At 41.7% G+C, this 19,871-nt stretch overlaps 1 pseudogene; it reads right to left on the bottom strand.

Moving 5' to 3' along the window:
• The window catches only part of LOC105883129 (small glutamine-rich tetratricopeptide repeat-containing protein beta-like), a 63,831-nt pseudogene that overhangs the window by 14,927 nt on the left and 29,033 nt on the right, over nucleotides 1–19,871 (bottom strand).

The following is a 19,871-nucleotide window of genomic DNA, read 5'->3' as shown; positions in this document are numbered from 1 at the left end:
ACCCTGATGGGTTCTCGGGCTGAAACCACAGAACCCAGAGACTCCAACAAGCCAACGAGAGATGTCACACTCACTCACACACACACAGAAAGCCGGCGACAAACAAAGCAGACAACAGACAAGTAGACAGTGAGGTAAACACACAACCTAACCTGGTCCGGACCTGCTCCCCGGTATCCTCCTGACCGAGCCCTTGGCTACAAGGTCAGCTCCGGAGTCCCAACGGAGCCAGAGGACATGACTGAGCCCTTGGCTACAAGGTCAGCTCCAGCTCCTCCTGACCGAGCCCTATGCTACAAGGTCAGCTCCGGAGTCCCAACGGAGCCAGAGGACATGACCGAGCCCTTGGCTACAAGGTCAGCTCCAGCTCCTCCTGACCGAGCCCTTGGCTACAAGGTCAGCTCCGGAGTCCCAACGGGGCCAGAGGACGTCTCCGCCTGGCTCCGACCGGCGACCCACCAGCGCGTCCGCCTAGGTCCTGTGCCGGCATCCTGATCCGGGGTCCTGCAAGGGGATTCCGCGTCCCTTGCCCAACACCACACCCGGCTAGTCCGGGGTGGATTTTCACACTCCTCCCTCAGCCCTGAGTTCTATCCGGTAGTCTGTGGGGAAGGCAGCCCCCAAATGTTAGGGACCGACCTTCCACAGCCCCACCGGACAGAAAAGCAGAGACATCGAGGATGCAATCACACAAGAGGAGGTTTATTTTCTGGCTAGCCAGGGTCCAAGCCCTAGAGCACCAACACAGTGGCCACTCTCACAGGCAAGGACCCCGACCTGAATTGTGGGGTGCCTTTTATCCCCCCCCCAAAGGGCCCTAGCAACGCACAAACTAATCACGCGCTGGTCATGAGCTGACCTTTGAAGTGATTAATTTCCTTAGTATCCTGCGCGATCCCTGTGCATCCCACCTCCCTTTCGCCTTTCCTTACAACCCAAGAGATAACCGGAGGTATAAACAGATGTGTGCTGTTCGCTAATTGCCTCACCCTACTTCACACAAAGAGGGGGAAAAATTCCTTTCTTGTTGTGCCACTGAGACGCCGCCGAGGCGCCATCGAGGCGCCCCCACAAAAGTTAAACAGTGTTTCTAGTTCCCTGTGAATGCCACATAAGTAACAGTATATACTTTCATAAGGAAGTTCCAAATGCAATCATTTAAAGTGAATAACACACAGAAGTGATAAATTGCATTGATAACACAGTTGCTTTTCTCTGAAAAATGAAGCCATGTGTAGAGGTGCCTAGAAAACACACATAATGTATAATATGTTGTTTATAAATAACTTCAAATGGCCAATAATTACAGTGACTCACAGAAATAAGCGACCATGCATGTTAATGACACACTTGCTTTTCTTTGAGAATGGAAACAGTGTTAGAGTTTTCTTGAAAACACTCATTAGGGACAATAAGTAACATCATAAAGATATTCCAAAGATACACATTTACAGTTACACAAAGAAGCGACAATGTGCATTAATGAAACTCTTCATTAACCTCTGAGAATTGAACCAGCATGTAGAGTTTCCTAGAAAAGAACCATAAGATGGAGTGACTTATATCATAAAAATATTCCAAATATACACATGTACAGCTACATACAGAGAGAAGTGACAAAGTACGTTGATTACAAACTTGCTTTTCTCTGAGAAATATAGCAATGTTTACGGTTTGCAGTCACATTCTTAAAACAAACAACATGCTCATTCTGAAGAACTAACATCCCCTAACCCTAAACCTAGCTAAAACTCTAACCGTCACCCTACCCTGCACCAAACCCTAACTTAACCCTAAAAGGAGACCCTAAGGCTAACAGAAAATATTCACCATGACACTAGTGCCTACTCCTAACTCTAACCCAAACACTATCCTAGAAATACATTTAACATAGGCTTGCCATTCTTTGAAAGAGATACAGTGTTTGTAAATTTCTGTGAGTTACACGTAAGTAACAACATATAGTTTCATAAGGAAGATTCAAATGTGAACATTTAGAGTGACTTACACAAAGAAGTGACATATCACACTGATAACACAGTAGATTTTCACTGAGAAATGTGGCAGTACGCAGGGATTACTGAAAAACAACCATGAGAAGCCGTGATTTATATAAAAATGTTCCAAAGATACACATTTATAGCTACCTACACAAAGAAGTATCAAAGTACATTGATTACGAACTTGCTTATCTCTGAAAAATATAGAGAGGTTTATAGGTTCCGGTCACCTTTATGAAACAGACAAAATACACTCTTTAAACAAGTTCCAATTGCAACCCTAACCCTCACCTTAACCCTAGCTCAAACCCTGACCTTAACGCTAGACCTGCCCCAAACCCTATCCCTAACCCTAACCCTAAACTTAGCACGACACAGAAACCCTAACCTTAACACTATACTAGAAGTATATTGAATATACTCTTGCTTTTCTCCAAAAGTGAAACCTTTCTGTAGTTTTCTGTGAATTTCACATAAGTAACAGTATATAGTTTCATAGAGAAGTTCCAAATGAAAACATTTAGAGTGACTTGAACAAAGAAGTGAGAGATCCCATTGATAACACAGTTGCTATTCACTGAGAAATGAAGCAGTATTTATATCTGCCTAGAAAACATGCATGAGGTACAATAAGTTATATCATAACAAACTTCTAATGGTCAATATTTAAAGTGAATTACACAAAGACGCTACCATGAGCGATAATGGAACACTTGCTTTTCTCTGAGAAATGAAGCAGAATTGTAGACTTTCCTAGAAAACACCCATAAGATGCTGTGACTTATATCATAAAACTATTCCAAAGACACATATTTACAGCTACTTAAACAAAGAAGTAACAAAGTACGTTAATAAAAAAACTTGCATTTGTTTGAAAAATACAGCGATGTTTATAGTTTCTGGTCACATTCCTAAAACAAACATAATGCCCTTTCTAGAGAAACTCCAAATGCAACCCTAACCCTATCCCTACCTCAAACCCTAACCGTAACACTAGCTCAGTACCAAACCCTAACCCTAATCCTAACCCTAGCGTGAAACCCTAACTCTAATCCTAACACTATCCTGGAAGTACATTGAACATATGTTGCTTTTCTCTGAATATGAAAGGGTGTTGGTAGTTTTCTGTGACTCGCATATAATTAACAGTATACAGTTTAATAAAGAAGTTTACAGGCCGGGCGTGGTGGCTCACGCCTGTAATCCTAGCACTTTGGGAGGCCGAGGCGGGCGGATTGCTCAAGGTCAGGAGTTCGAAACCAGCCTGAGCGAGACCCCGTCTCTACCAAAAATATAAATAAATTAATTGACCAACTAAAAATATATATACAAAAAATTAGCCGGGCATGGTGGCGCATGCCTGTAGTCCCAGCTACTCGGGAGGCTGAGGCAGTAGGATCGCTGAGCCCCGGAGAGTGAGGTTGCTGTGAGCCAGGCTGATGCCATGGCACTCACTCTAGCCTGGGCAACAAAGTGAGACTCTGTCTCAAAAAAAAAAAAAAAAAAAAAAAAAGACGTTACAAATGCAAACATTTAGAGTGACTTACCCAAAGAAGTGAGAAATCGCACTGATAAAACAGTTGCTTTTCTCTGAGAAATGAAGCAGTATGTAGAGTTTTCTAAAAAACGCATAAGGTACAATAAATTATTACATAAATAACTTCCAATGGTCATTGTTTACAGTGACCTACACAAAGAAGAGACAATTTGTGTTCATGACACACTTGCTTTTCTCTGAGAATGGAAGCAGTGTGGAGAGTTTCCTAGCAAACGTCCATAAATGACAAAGTTATAGCATAAAGATATTCCACATATAAACATTTAGAGTTACTTACACAAAGAAGTGGCAATGTGTGCTTCCACACTTGGTTTTCCGTGAGAACTGAGGCAGTATGTAGATGTTCCTTGAAAACAACCAAAAGATGCTGTGACTTATACCATAAAAATATTCCAAAGAAACATATTTAAAGCTACTTACACAGAGAATTGACAAAGTACATTGTGAGAAACTTGCTTGTCTCTGAGAAATACAGAGAAGATTACAGTATCAGGTCACATTCCTACAAGAAACATAGTGCTCATTCTACAGAGGTTCCAAATGAAACCATTCCCCTAACTCTAACTTGAGATCAAACCCTAACTGTAATCCTAGCTCTGTCCCAAACCCTAGACCTAACCCTAGTGCGAAGCCCTAACCCTAACCCTAACATTATCATAGAAGTGCATTGAAAATATGCTTGCTTTTCTCTGAAAGTAGAATAGTGTTTGTAGGTTTCTCTGAATCACTCATAAGTAATAGTATATACTTTAATAAAGAAATTCCAAATGCAACTATCCAGAGTGACTTACACAAAGAAGTGAGAGATCACATCAATAACACAGTTGCTTTTCTCTGTGAAATGAAGCAATATTTAGAGTTTCGTAGAAAATACGCATAAGGTACCATAAGTTATTTCATAAATAACACCCAATGGTCTTATTTACAGTGACTTACACAATGTAGCGACAATATGCATTTATGACACACTTGCATTTCTCTGAGAATGAAAGCAGTGTGTAGAGTTCCCTAGAAAGCACCCTTAAGTGACAGTTATATCATAAAGATATACCAAAGACACACATTTAGAGTTACTTACAAAAAGAAGTGACAATGTATATTAATGACACACTTGCTTTTCTCTGAAAACCGAAGCAGTGTGTAGAGTTTCCTAGAGAGCACACATAAGTGACAATATTATATCATAAAATATTCCAAAGATACACATTTATAGTTACATACACACAGAAGGGACAGTGTGTGTTAATGACACACTTGCTTTTCTCTGAGAACTGAAGCAATATGTAGAGCTTCCTAGAAAACAACCGTAAGATGCGGTGACATATCATAAAAATATTCAATAGATACATATTTACAGATACTTACATAGATAACTGACAAAGTACGTTGATTACAAACTTTTTTTCTCTGATATAAGCGATGTTTAGAGTTTCCGGTGACATTCCTACATAAAAATAATGTTCATTCTACAGAAGTAAAAAATGCAACCCTTCCCCATTTACTAACCATAACCCTAGCGCTGCTCCAGCCCTAACCTCAACCTTAGCACAAACCCCTAACACTAACCTTAACACTTTCATAGAATTACGTTGAACATATGCTTGCTTTTTCTGAAAGCGAAACAGTTTGTAGTTTTTAGTGAATTGCACGTATCTAATAGTATATGGTTTCATAAAAAGTTCTAAATGCAATCATTAACAGGGACTCACAAAAAGAAGTGAGAAATCGCATTGATAACAGTTCTTTTTCTCTGAGAAATAAAGCAGTGAGTTTCCTATAAAACGACGAAAAGATGCTGTGCTTTATATCATAAAAATATTGCAAATGTACATATTTAAAGCTACTAAAACAGAGAAGTGACAAAGTACGTTGATTAGAAACTTGCTTTCTCTGAGAAATATAGCGATGTTTATAGTTTCTGGTCACATTCCTACAACAAACATAATGCTCATTATACAGCAGTTCCAATTGCAACCCTTCTCCTAAGCGTATCCTTAGGTCAAATCCTGACCATAACCCTAGACCTGTCCCATATACTAACACTAACCCTAGCACGAAACCCTATACCTAAACCTAGCACTATCCTAGAAGTACATTGAACATATGCTCGCTTTTCCCTGAAAACGAAATGGTGTTGGTAGTTTCCTGTGAATCGCATATAAGTAACCACATATACTTTTTTTTTTCCTGTTTAGTATTTTTTTAAATTTTTTTTTATTTCGGCATATTATGGGGGTACAGATTTTAAGGTTTCAATAAATGCCCATTTCCCCCCCTCCACCCACAAGTCTGAGTCTCCATCATGACCATCCCCCAGATGGTGCACAACTCACTCATTATGTATGTATATACCCGCCCCCTCCCCCCTGCCCAATACCCTATTACTGTAGTACTTATGTGTCCACTTAGGTGCTGTTCAGTTAATACCAATTTACTGGTGAGTATATGTGGTGCTTGTTTTTCCATTCTTGGGAAACTTCACTTAATAGTATGGGTTCCAGCTCTAACCAGGAAAATATAAGATGTGCTATATCACCATTGTTTCTTAGAGCTGAATAGTACTCCATGGTATACATATACCACAATTTATTAATCCATTCTTGGTTTGATGGGCACTTGGGCTGTTTTCACAGTCTTGCAATTATGAATTGTGCTGCTATAAACATTTAAGTGCAGGTGTCTTTTTTGTAGAGTGTCATTGTATCTTTTGGGTAGATGCCCAGCAATGGGATTGCTGGATCAAATGGTAGATTCACTTGTATCGCTTTAAGGTATCTCCATATTGCTTTCCACAGAGGTTGAACTAGTTTGCAGTCCCACCAGCAGTGTAGGAGTATAGAATTTTTTTATTTCCATCTTGATTTCTTCATTTATGAAGTAATCATTTAGTAGGAGGTTGTTTAATTTCCACGTTTTTGTGTAGAAATGTGAGTTAAGATTTTCTAACCCCAAACCTAGTTTTCATTTCTTGGAGATATGCCAATTGGATGCTAGTATTGAGGAAAAAAGACATGAATTATTCCAGCTCTCTGGATTGTCTAACACTAATCTACCTCAAAGGATAAAGAAAACAGACCACAGTGAAGTGGTGCAAGAACCTGCAAAGCAAAGTGAACTTCAGGCACAAAGCTGGGCACAGTGCAGTGTCTCCTGGGAGAAGGATCATCTAGTACTTCAATGAGCAGGATTGGGTGGGCAGATTTGCTAAGTGATAGGATGGCCTGACTTGACACTTGAGTCACACTTTTTTTTGTTTGTTTGTTTTGGTTTTGTTTTTTCTTTTATTGTCTGCACTGCACTGCCCCTCCATGGGTTTGTCACCAAGAAAACATTTGTTCACTTATTTCACCTTCAGGTTTTCTTTTCTTTTCTTTCTTTCTTTCTTTTTCTTTTTTTTTTTTTTTTTGAGACAGAGTCTCACTCTGTTGCCTGGGGTAGAGTGTTGTGGCATCAGCCTAGCTCACAGCAACCTCAAACTCCTGGGCTCAAGTGATCCTTGTGCCTCAGCCTTCTGAGTAGCTGGGACTACAGGCATGCACCACTATGCCTAGCTAACTTTTTCTATATATTTTTAGTTGGGCAATTAATTTCTTTCTGCTTTTAGTATGGATGGGGTCTCACTCTTGCTCAGGCTAGTTTTGAACTCCTGAACTCAAATGATCCTCCCACCTCAGCCTCCCAGAGGGCTAGGATTACAGGCATGAGCTACCATGCCTGGCCTAGTTTTTCTTTAACAATAAAATGTACTTTAGCAGTAGAGGTTGAAAGATAAGAAAATATTTTTAAAGAGCCATGAAAAACATAGATTTCAGATAAAAAATCTGGTCATATATTCCACTTGTTAAAATTCTTACTGGCTGGTCCTATGGTTAGTGGGTTATCAGAAGTTATTAACATTAGTGTCACTAAAGTTGGTATTCAACCCCCCACTGCTAAATTTGACTGGCTTTAGAAAACATTCTTATTTACTGTTTTGTTTTCTCTCACAGTGAGTGTAGTAATTTTCTCAGTTCTGTTCTTTATCTTGAAGTAATTTTGGAATTCCAGAGCTTAGCTTTGGGAATGCTACCTGGGAAAGGATATAGAAAAAAATATTTCTTCCATTTTAGTTGCAGAAAACTAAATGCATTTCCACAGGAAAGTAAGCTAGAAAAATTAGTGAATAACGAAGATTCACCAAAACATCTATTCCTCTCTTTTTGCAGGGTGGAGAATTTGTAACAGTGAATAGCTCTGTTTTGTATCCTGCTGTCTGGATCTTGAAGTTTAATGACAAATCCTATGAGATAGGATTTGGCAACTCTTAAATGTGTTTACTAAATGACTTGTTATAATGCAAATAATAATTCAGTGGCCTGTTTGTTGTCTGAAAGGGATAGATACCTTTGCTTCTCCTGTTGAGGTATGACATTCTAGTGCCTTAAATTTCTGTGATGTTGCAATAGATATATTTTGTTTTTTCCCCATGATTCCTGGCTGTCAGCTCCTCCTATAAGCTCTATTATTTCATTGCAAGGGTGGAGAACCTGTGGCCTTCTGATTTCAATATTTTTTTTAAGCACCAAAGAAGGCAAGAAGCTTCATCTTTCTCTGCTGTACCACTTTTAATAAAAAGATTTGTACTGTAAAATTTGGATCCAGCCAAAAGCCCACACTTAAGGAGCTAGACAGCCTCATATGTGGCCTTAAGGCCACAGGTTCTTCACCCCTGAAAGAATATCCTTTGTTATATTATTTGGTCTTTCCTTAGTTTATGAGGTGGCTCCTGACCAGTAAAGGTGAAAGATAGTCTTTTGATATTAATATTTACAACGGGCTCTTTAAAACACTTGAGCTTATGTTAATAAGTGGATTTTCAGAAAGCCCATAGAAGCCTCTGGATTGGAGGCTGGTTGCCAAGGGAACCAGCTACATGCCCAGAGGAATGGAATTTTCATTCCTGCCCCCAACTTCTAGGGTGGAGAGCGGGGCTTCAGATTGAGTTGATTACCAATTACCTGTGGTTTAATTAATTAGGTGAATGAAATGAAGCTTTCCTAAAAACCGAAAAGGATTTGGTGTGGGGAGCTTTGGAAGGTGGTGAGTCTGGCAAGGACATGAATGCTCTGTACCCCATGCCCCAACCCCTCTCCAGATGGATACTGCTAGAATTGAACTGAGTTTGAGTACACCCACCAGGTGTCTCCTGCAAAATTGGCTGCTTTCTTATTAATAAGGAGGAATCCCCTCACTTTTCGTTATGGAAATCTTCTGTGTTGATGGCTGTGGTATGAGAGCAGAAGAAAAACACTGAGTTTGAATTTTTTCCCCTTAGAATTTCCTTGTATTAATAAACACTGAATTTGAGTGATTTTGCTGGTTTCTTTAAATACTGTGTTTTTTCTTATATAAAGTTATGTAAATAACGTTATTTTGGTCTCTTTTGCGTTTTTAGTAACTTAATGTTACTATTTTTTATTTTTTTGAGACAGAGTCTCACTCTCTTGCTCTGGCTAGAGTGCCGTGGTGTCAGCCTAGCTCACAGCAACCTCAAACTCCTGGGCTTAAGCAATCCTTCTGCCTCAGCCTCCCGAGTAGCTGGGACTACAGGCATGCACCACCATGCCCGGCTAATTTTTCTATATATTTTTAGTTGACCTATTAACTTCTTTCTATTTTTAGTAGAGACGGGGTCTCACTCTTGTTCAGGCTAGTTTCCAACTCCTGACCTTGACCAATCCGCCCACCCCGGCCTCCCAGAGTGCTAGGATTACAGGGGTAAGCTACCATGCCCGGCCTTAATGTTACTATTAATATACAATTTACATTATTCCTAAATTTTTCCTCTGGATTTTGTGCCACATTCTGTGGCACACATGCTGCTGTTTGAGTCTTTTGGTCCCCAACTTACCCCCCCATTCCACTGATTTTAGGACTTGAGTTGTTTCAAGTTTATTTTTTGATGTTGCTCATAATGTCATTCTTGATTTTGATCTCAAGTGTTTTCACTGTATGAATTTGTCAACCTACAGAAGGAAACTAAGGCACAAATATATTTTCAAAGAGTTTACTTGGGGAGCTCCCCAGGCCGCCAGTGTGTGCATTTCTGCAGCCCCATGTTGGTTTCACCAAAGGCAGCCTGGCACCCTGTGGTCACGGGTTGGGGATTCTCCTTCTGGTCTGGTGGGAGGGTGAACTCCTGGCTCCCACAGCTGTCAGACATGGGTGGGGAGGGAAGGCGCATGCTCTGGCAGGGAACCAGAGCGCAAAGTTGGGCAGCCAGAGAGGGGGGACTGCAGCCACCCGCTGTTTGCAACCCTCCCCCCTCTGGGGCAGGAGGAGCACCCTGCCACCAGCAGCAGCGCCCTTCCAGGTATGCAGAGGGGAGCCCGGGGCCCTGCTCCTGGTTCCCTGAATGCATGGCTCCACAGCCCGGCTGGCTGGCGAGCTTCGCTGGCGAGGGGAAGCTCACAAGTGAAACTATGATTATTGCGCTGTGAAGCATGGAGCTCCTGGAAGATGCCCCATAGATGGTAGGAGCCACCACTGTCGCCTGCAGCTGCCAGCCGCTGCACCCCTACCCTTTCAGTTTCATTACGGGAAACAAATCTGCTGTCAGCCAGCCAGCTTTCCAATTTACCTGGGGCTCTCTGCTGCCACACGTTCTCACCTCCCCATGCTCCTCCTGTTTCCTTAGCCTGGGGCGCCAGAGCTCCTGAGAGTTCCTCCTCCTCCTCCCAATGGCTCCTCTCTCTGAGTCAGTGGTGAGACGCTGCCAGCTGCCCGGGGAGACAACCAAAAGGGGGGAGAGGGGTGGCAAGGAGGGCGGGTAGCTGTCTCCCCAGCCTGCTTTCTCCAGCCAGGGACTTGTTTGCAATCACTGCCTCTTTTATGTAGGAGGAGAACTCTCCCCCTCAGTACTTCTTGGCTGTTTGGGTATTAATTTTCTCCTCTCTCTATTAAAATAATAAAATAAAAAAATAATAAAAATAAATAAAAAATAAAATAAAAATAAAATAAAAAAATAAATAAAAATAAAAAAAAATAAAATAAATAAAAAATAAAAAAAAAATCCACAGATGTAGCCAATAAAAAAAAAAAAAAATTTTCTCCTCTCCCCTCCCCTGTGCTCCTCCTCCTCTGCTCCCCCCATCCCGCTCCTTCTCACCCTGTAGCTAAGGGGAAACAAAACAAAGCTGATTTCATCTTGGCAACCAGAGACACCCCCCTTGTGCCACTTCCCTTTCCTTTTTCCTTGTGGTCCAGAACATGAAACCCTGTTGGAAACAGGTCTCTTGACCCTCGTCCTTGAGGACTGAACTCTGATTTGTTTTTTTGTTTTTTGTGTTTTTTTTGCTAAAAACTCCTTCCTAAGGAGGCCAGCTGGGTCAGGCTGACAAATGATAAATTCCCATTAAGCAGCTTTTGTTAACCAAATAAAGTGGTGGTTTACTTCCCAACCTGATTCTGGTATGGCATTAAGATCACCTAAAAGATAAGAAGCCCTTATCTTAACTCAGCATCCTAGCAGATGCCTATCATAAATTTAAAATATCTTAACTCAAGCATCCTAGTAGGCCCCTATCATAAATTTAAAACGTCTTCCTGTCTGGACCTCCCAGAGTGCTCACACCTTTATCTTAGAATAAGCATATCCTTTCTGGTCTTCTAGACAAAGTCTAACTCTCTCAGCCAACTGCCAGCCAAAGAATCTTTAAACCCACCTATAACCTGTAAGCCCCCGCTTGAAGATGTCCCACCTTTTTGGGCCAAACCAATATATGCCTCTCATGTATTGATTTGTGACTTTGCCTGTAACCCCATCTCTGTGAAAATGTATAAAACCAAACTGTAACTTGCCCAAGGCCTCTTGGCAGTGGCTCCGGGTCATGGTCCTCAATTTGGCTCAGAATAAATCTCTTTAAAATTATTTTACAGAGTTTGGCTGTTTTCCGTTGACACTCTTGACATTCAAATGGCTGAATGGAGGAGAGATTGCTACTCGCAAGTCTTGGGGGCTGCTGCTGTTCCCCCTTCTCTCCCTCTCTTCCAATTGAGTAATCCCTGATGATCTCAACCCCCCAATTTTGTCACCTGTGCCTCCCCTTATTTTTATCTCATCCTCTCTGCTCTCCTGCCCACTCTCCACAGCAGTACTCCCCCCTCCTTTTATTTGCATCTCAAGTTGAAAAATTCTGGGATATAAGCTAACCGCTATCTTGGCTTTTATACCTTAGCTTTTATAATTCACCGGCTTGCTTGCCACTTAGCCTGGAGTAAAGCCATGACAAGCTCTACAAAGTAAAAAAAAAAAAAAGCCCCAGGGAAAAAACCAGTAAGGCACTACCTAATAAGGTAGTGCAAAGTCCCTGGGACCTCGCCAACCATTCAATAAATCAATACACAGCCAGCATAATCAATGAATAAACAGATTAAATAAAATGTGTAGGTGCTAAGTGGGCTCCAGATACCACTTATAACCAATAACCTGAGTTACACAACAACTAAAAATATAAAACCTGTGCTAAAACCTTGCCAAGAGTCCTTGTCTAAAGAGACCACTGAGCTTATGCTCTAAAACCTAGACCCTAGCTTCAGCTGGCTTAAATAAACCTCCATTTATTGCTTACATTGGTATGAGCTTATTACTCTGACATTCTGATCTAAGATACAGAATTCTCAGACACAATATTTGGGGGCTCGTCCGGGATTCCCATATTTCAGGACAGAATTAGAGTAAAAGAGGTTAGAGTTCTCCGTAGGACCAACAAGGGACCTAGGCAGACGTGCTGGTGGGTCGTCGGTCGGGGTCAAGAGGAGACATCCACTGACACCAGAGAGACTCCCTGTAGGCGACTTTGTAGCCCAGGGCTGGGTTGAGAGGGAGCCGAAAAAGAGGTCCAGACTAGGTTGGTGTTTATATGTCTTGTCGTTTTGTCTTACTCGGTTTGGTTGATGTTGATGTTCTGTGTGTATTCCTCCCCTTAATGGCTCAAGGTCTTTCTTTAAGACAACCAGAACAGGACCAGAGTGAGACCAAGTACATGTGTCCTCTTTGTAAAATGAAAAAGCAGTGGAAGTTGGGTAACAAGAAGTCACTCATGATGCTGCCTAAGCAAACAACTTAACTGTCCTTAATTTCTTTCTTGCAGGCATGAGACAGCCTCTCTCTATGCCTCTGTCTATCCTAGTGAGCCATTTTAATGAGGACCAGAGCACACGATCTCTCTTTACAGGTCAAAAAAGAAAAATTCATCACTCTGTATGAGGCAGAGTGGCCCGCCTTTGTGCTTGGATGGCCGAAGGAAGGATCTTTCGATGCCTCCCTCATCGATAAGGTGAAGGAGGTAGTTTTTGGCCATCGTGCCCATCCGGATCAAATCCCTTACATCATAGTGTGGCAGGACTTGGTCCAGGATCTGCTGCCCTGGCTAAAAACGATCCTGCCCACCCCCAAAGGAAAACCAAAGATTTTTGTCGCTAAGAATGCTAAGGAAAAAAATTAATGTGGGCAGAAACCCACCATGGGCTCGCCACCAGTTCTGCTCAACTCTAATTTGTATCCAGACCTTATAGATTTAAAATAGAATACGCCCCCACTGTATAACCTTGGGGCAGCTCCTGCTGCTTCTGCAGCTCAGGAGAGCACAGGACCACTGGCAGAGACCAGCCTATGGGACCAGGCACCAGACTGGCCAGACCCCAGATCCAGAACCCATAAAGGCACTCCCTCTGCACACGATAGAACCCCTTGGGGTGGATGGGGGGCAGGCATGCCAGTATTGGCCCTTCTCCACTAGTGACCTTTACAACTAGAAGTCCCAGAATGCCAATTTTTCTGAAAATCTGAGGGACCTGATTAACCTTTTAGATTCTGTCCTTTTTATGCACCAGCCCATATGGGACGACTGCCAACAGTTGCTTAAGGTCCTCTTTACAACTGAAGAGAGAGAGAGAGAATCCAAGGGGAGGCACAAAAGCTGGTTCCAGGAGAGGACAGCAGGACCAACATCAAGCCCCGGGTCATTGACAGGACCTTTCCCTTAGAGCAACCTCCCTGGGATTACAACGAGGATAAAGGCAGAGAGCATCTCCGGGTCTACCGCCAGACTCCAATGGCCGGTCTCCAAGCAGTGGCACAAAAGCCAACCAATTTGGCCAAGGTAGGAGATGTTCAGCAGGGGCCTGAGGGGAGTCTGGCAGCATCTTTAGAGAGAATTATAGAGGCCTTTCAACAATATACGCCTATAGATCCCTCTGTTAAAAAAAAAAAAAAAAGGCAGCTATTATAATGGCTTTTGTCAACCAGGCAGCCCCAGACCTCAGGCGTAAGGTGCAAAAAATAGACAGATTAAATAAAAGAACCCTGCAAAACCTGCTAAAAGTGGCAGAAAGGGTCTACAACAACCGAAAGATGCCTGAGGAGAGGCTAAAAAAGATGAGGTTAAAAAACAAAAAAATTCCATTTCAGAAAGACGCGTAAAACAAGCAAAGAGATGGCCGAGATCTTACTGGCAGCTACAGAGAGAAGACAGCTAAGGGCTAGAGGCCGAGTGCAACTCCGAAGAGAGAGGCTAGGCAAGGATCAGTGCGCCAACTGCAAAGAGCATAGACACTGGCTCAAGACTGCCCCAGAAAGAAAGAGAGACATAAACCAGGGCCCTCCGAGAAGGTTATGGTGGTGAAGCAAGTTAAGGCTACATAAGGGGGACGGGGTTCGGTTCCCCTCCCAGAACCCAGGGTAACTCTGCAAGTGGAACAGAGCCCAGTCAGTTTCCTGGTGAACACGAGAGCAGAACATTCTGTAATTACCAAGACAACAAAAAAAATTGTCCAACAAAACTAGCTGAGGGCAAAGGGCTACAAAAACCAAACCATATCAATAGATTACCTGATGAAAATTAAACCTGAGTTCAGGACAAATAAGCCATGATTTTATGGTCATCCCAGAGTGCCCCACACCACTGTTAAAAAGAGACATACTCACAAAGCTCAAGGCCCAAATTTACTTAAAAAAAAATAACTAATGCTCCAGCAATCCCATTGCTGGGCATCTACCCAAATGATCCAGTGACACTCTACAAAAAAGACACCTGCACTCGAATGTTTATAGCAGCACAATTCATAATTGCAAGGCTGTGGAAACAGCCCAAGTGCCCATCAATCCAAGAATGGATTAATAAAATGTGGTATATGTACACCATGGAGTACTATTCAGCTCTAAGAAACAATGGTGATATAGCACATCTTATATTTTCCTGGTTAGAGCTGGAACCCATACTACTAAGTGAAGTATCCCAAGAATGGAAAAACAAGCACCAGATATATTCTCCAGCAAACTGGTATTAACTGAGTAGCACCTAAGTGGACACATAGGTGCTACAGTAATAGGGTATTGGGCAGGTGGGAGGGGGGAGGGTGGCGGGTATATACATACATAGTGAGTGAGATGTGCACCATCTGGGGGATGGTCATGATGGAGACTCAGACTTTTGGGGGGAGGGGGGGAAATGGGCATTTATTGAAACCTTAAAATCTGTACCCCCATAATATGCCAAAATAAAAAAAAATAATTAAAAAAAAAAAACTAATGCCAAGGGCAACCTTATCAGCAGCCCCTGGGTCACTCAAATATTGACCCTCACACAGGCAGATAAATATAGACTATATCAGCCCATGAGAGACCAAAAAAAGGACATAGAGCACTGGATCTGCAAATTTCCCAAGGCTTGGGCTAAAACAGGGGATGCAAGATAAGCAGTACATCAACCACCCCTCTACATTGAGTTAAAACCAGGGGCTGAGCCAGCCCAGGTTAGACAATACCCCATGCCCCAGGAGGCCAGAGTGGAGATCATGCTACATATTCAGAGGCTCCTAGACGTCGGGATCCTCCAAAGATGCCAGTTGGCCTGAAATACTCCCTTGCAGCCGGTAAAAAAAATGGGTAAAAAACCAAAATAAAACTATAGGCCTGGCCGGGCGCTGTGGCTCACGCCTGTAATCCTAGCTCTTGGGAGGCCTAGGCGGGCGGATTGCTCAAGGTCAGGAGTTCAAAACCAGCCTGAGCAAGAGCGAGACCCCGTCTCTACTATAAATAGAAAGAAATTAATTGGCCAACTGATATATATATATAAAAAAATAAGCCGGGCATGGTGGCGCATGCCTGTAGTCCCAGCTACTCGGGAGGCTGAGGCAGGAGGATCGCTTGAGCCCAGGAGTTTGAGGTTGCTGTGAGCTAGGCTGACGCCACGGCACTCACTCTAGCCTGGACAACAAAGTGAGACTCTGTCTCAAAAAAAAAAAAAAAAAAAAAAAAAACTATAGGCCTGTGCAAGACCTCAGAGAGGTCAACGCACGTGCCCTAGACATCCACTCTGCAGTTCCAAACCCCTATACTCTGTTAAGCTCTCCCGCCCCTCAAACATAGACTGGGTACACTGTCCTAAACTTAAAAAATGCCTTTTTCAGCCTAGCTGTAGCCCTGCGCAGTCAAGAGAAATTTGCCTTTGAGTGGCAGGATGAGGAGAGGGGAATCCAGGGGCAGTTAACATAGACAAGACTGCCCCAGGGGTTCAAAAACTCGCCCACTTTGTTCAACGAGGCCCTCCATGACAACTTAGGTAAATACCATGCCAACCACCCAGAGGTGACCCTGCTGCAATATATAAATAATTTGCTACTAGCTGCACCACCCCTCAGACCTGGCTACAGGGTACCAAAGACCTACTCAAAGTAACCAGGCCACAGATGCCAAGGCAAAAGGGCTACAAAAGGGACAGCATAGACAGATCTATTCTATCCTTAAGCCTGCTACCTCCAAGGATGGGGGAACTGCCCCACCCCCTGCCAAACTATTCCAACACGGATATAAAATGGGCTAAAAAAAAGCTGCAGACAACACAAGATAAGAGCGGCTAGTTACAAGACAAAAAAACACCATCTAATGGTTCCTGAGGCTCTAGGGAACTGCTAAAACACCGACATCAGGCAATACACCTCGGCCAAAAAAAAAAAAATACTACAACTGCTAGACACTGCCTAACTCAAATTTAAATCGCAAAGACAGGCAGCAAAAAACATCATCAAGAGTTGTCATGCCTGCCAGGTCATGCAGCGAAAAATAGTCAATAAAACCCTTGCAGATACCAAAAAAGGGGGAAGGCAACCAAAATGTTCTAAAAAATTAACTTCACAAAAAATAAAACCAAAAAAAATAGGTACAAATATTTATTAGTCATAATAAATACCTTTTCAAGATAGATAAAAGCTTTCCCTACCAAAAAAAAAAAAAAAACTGCTTTAATAATGGCCAAAAAAATATTTTAAAAAATAGTCCCCAAATAAAGGCTGCCAAAAAACATAAGGTCAAATAACGGGCCAACCTTCTCTAGTCTAGTTAGTCAAAAGTTAGCTTGGGTGCTAGAGACAGATTAAAAACTGCATTGTGCTTATAATCCCCAAAGCTCTGGGCAAATAAAAAAAATAAACAAAACATTAAAAAGAACTTTAACTAAATTAGTCCTAAAAACTAGCAAAAACCAAATAACCCTCCTTCCTTTTGCCCTGTTCTGAGCCCAGAACACCCCCTACCACTTAAGCTTAACCCCTTTTAAAATTATATATGGTACCCCTCCTCCTGTCATCCCCAAAATAAACTCGGAGACCCTGCCTAAACACCCTCAAAAATATTGCAGGCTGCACAGGCTCTGCAACAGGTCCACAGCCAAATATAGCCAGCACTCCAAGCCCTTTATCATCAAACAATAAAAGCAAACAAGTCTCCTTACCACTGCCACCAACCAAAAAATTAAGCGTGGGTAAAAAGGTATAACAGCAAAACCCTGAAGTCCAAATAAAAAAGACCTTGAAGACTGAACTCTAATTTTTTGCTAAAAACTCCTTCCTAAGGAGGCCAGCTGGGTTAGGCTGACAAACAGTAAATTCCCACTAAGCGGCTTTTGTTAACCAAATGAAGCAGTGATTTACTTCCTGACCTGATTCTGGTATGGCATTAACGTCACCTAAAATATAAGAAGCCCCTGTCTTAACTCAAGCATCCTAGCAGATGCCTATTCTTAAATTTAAAGCATCTTAAAACATCCTAGCAGGCGCCTATTGTAAATTTAAAGTGTCCTCCTGTCTGGACCTCCCAGAGTGCTCATACCCTTATCTTAAAGTAAGCATATCCTTTCTGGTCTTCTAGATAAAGACTACTCTCTCAGCCAATTGCCAGCCAAAGAATCTTTAAACCCACCTATAACCTGTAAGCCCCCGCTTCGAGATGTCCCACCTTTTTGGCCCAAACCAATGTATGCCTCTCATGTATTGATTTGTGACTTTGCCTGTAACCCCTGTCTCTCTGAAAATGTATAAAACTGAACTGTAACCCAGCCACAGCGAGTCCACTTGCCCAAGGCCTCTTGGCAGTGGCTCCGGGTCATGGTCCTCAAATTTGGCTCAGAATAAATCTCTTTAAAATTATTTTACAGAGTTTGGCTTTTTTCCGTCGACAACCTTTTCAAATTATTCTTATTACCCGCACTGCTCTTAAGGTTAATAAAATAGCAACCTAAATCTGCCACTCCCACAGAAGACTGGCTAGTAAAAATGAGCAAAAGCAACAGTAAGACAAATAAAGGTGACAGCAGATCCCCCAAATCCACTAAAGACCAGGCTGACCCACATGAGGGCTACAAAATAAACAAAACTATTGATTCAGATGCTAATAAAACTGCTAATCGCCCTTCTAAGACTCAGACTAAAACTAGTTACCCCAAAGACTTAAACTAAGCTGAAAAGATAGGGTTTAATATTATTCTATGTTTCATATACAAGTGCATTATAAATATTCTGCTTCTAGACCAATGTTTTACAGTTATAATTAATAATAAAAACCCACATCTGCCATATATATATATATATACTCACATAAAAAATAACTAACTTAAAAACCCATAAAATTTATAATTATACCTCAAAGACAGAGACACTAAACGCATAATGGCCAGACTTATATTTTAACCTAAAAAATATTATTTTTATGCAAACCATACAAAAATAGTAAAAAAAAATCCATAAAGTTAAAAAAAATGTAACAAAGCAAAAGCAAAAAAAAATAAATAAACCAAACAGTAGTTTAATAGCTCCCCTTGACTAACTACTCTGCTCTCCACTCTACTAAGACCCCTAGTTATGCTTATACTCATTTTAACATTTAAACCTTGCATTCTAAACAAATTAATTGCTTTTGTCAAAAAACAAATCAATACCATACAGCTAATAATATTAAAACAACAATACCAAAGGCTAAATAAAGACTGCCTAAAAATACATAATATGTTAAATACAACTTACCAGCAAGAGTCTCATAAAAACATAAAGAAGGAGGGAGTGTAGGATACAAGCTAACCGCTATCTTGGCTTCTATACCTTAGCTTTTATAATTCGCCTGCTTGCTTGCCACTTAGCCTGACTGCTTCTACAAAGTATAAAAACAAACAAACCAAACAAATGAAGCCCCAGAGGAAAAACCAGTAAGGCACTACCTAATAAGGTATTGCAAAGTCCCTGGGACCTAGCCAACCAATCAATAAATCAATACACAGCCAGAATAATCAATGAATAAACAGATTAAATAAAATATATAGGTCCTAAGTGAGCTCCAGATACCATTTATAATCAATAACCTAAATTACACAACAACTAAAAATATAAAACCTGTGTTAAAACCTTGCCAAGAGTCCTTGTCTAAAGAGACCTCTGAGCTTGTGCTCTAAAACCTAGACCCTAGCTCGAGCTACCTTAAATAAACCTCCATTTATTGCTTACATTGATAATGAGCTTATTACTCTGACATTCTGTTCTAAGATACAGAATTCTTAGACACAACAAAGGCAGGAAAAAAAGGACTGATATTTTTTTCTGGGGCTCTTGGGATTGCTCTTCTGCTTTTTGTGAACTAAAATAAAATTTTAAGGCTCCCCCCTCCCTCCTCCCTCTGCCTGGAGGAGGGAGGTAAAAAATGCCTCATCATGCCCCCCTCCTTTCTTGGAGACGTCCTTTGTAACCCATTAACAGGCCTAAGGGTATGCAAGACACACCTGCAGGTCCTCAATTTACACAACAAATCTGTGTCCCATAGCTTATCTCTGATAACAGCTCCTTATCTTAAAATATTCCAAGCCTTTAGACAAAGCTTCATGTCTTTAACCAATTACAAGCCAAAGAATCCTTAAACTCACCTATAACCTGTAACCTGTAAGCCCCCACTTCAAGATGCCCCACCTTTTTGGGCCAAACCAATCTCCCACATATTGATTTATGCTTTGGGT

Source organism: Microcebus murinus, chromosome 9 (assembly GCF_040939455.1).
Source record: "Microcebus murinus isolate Inina chromosome 9, M.murinus_Inina_mat1.0, whole genome shotgun sequence".
NCBI classification, from domain to species: domain Eukaryota; kingdom Metazoa; phylum Chordata; class Mammalia; order Primates; family Cheirogaleidae; genus Microcebus; species Microcebus murinus.
Note: the sequence above shows the minus strand (reverse complement) of the source record. Positions and strands in the feature narration are given on the sequence as shown.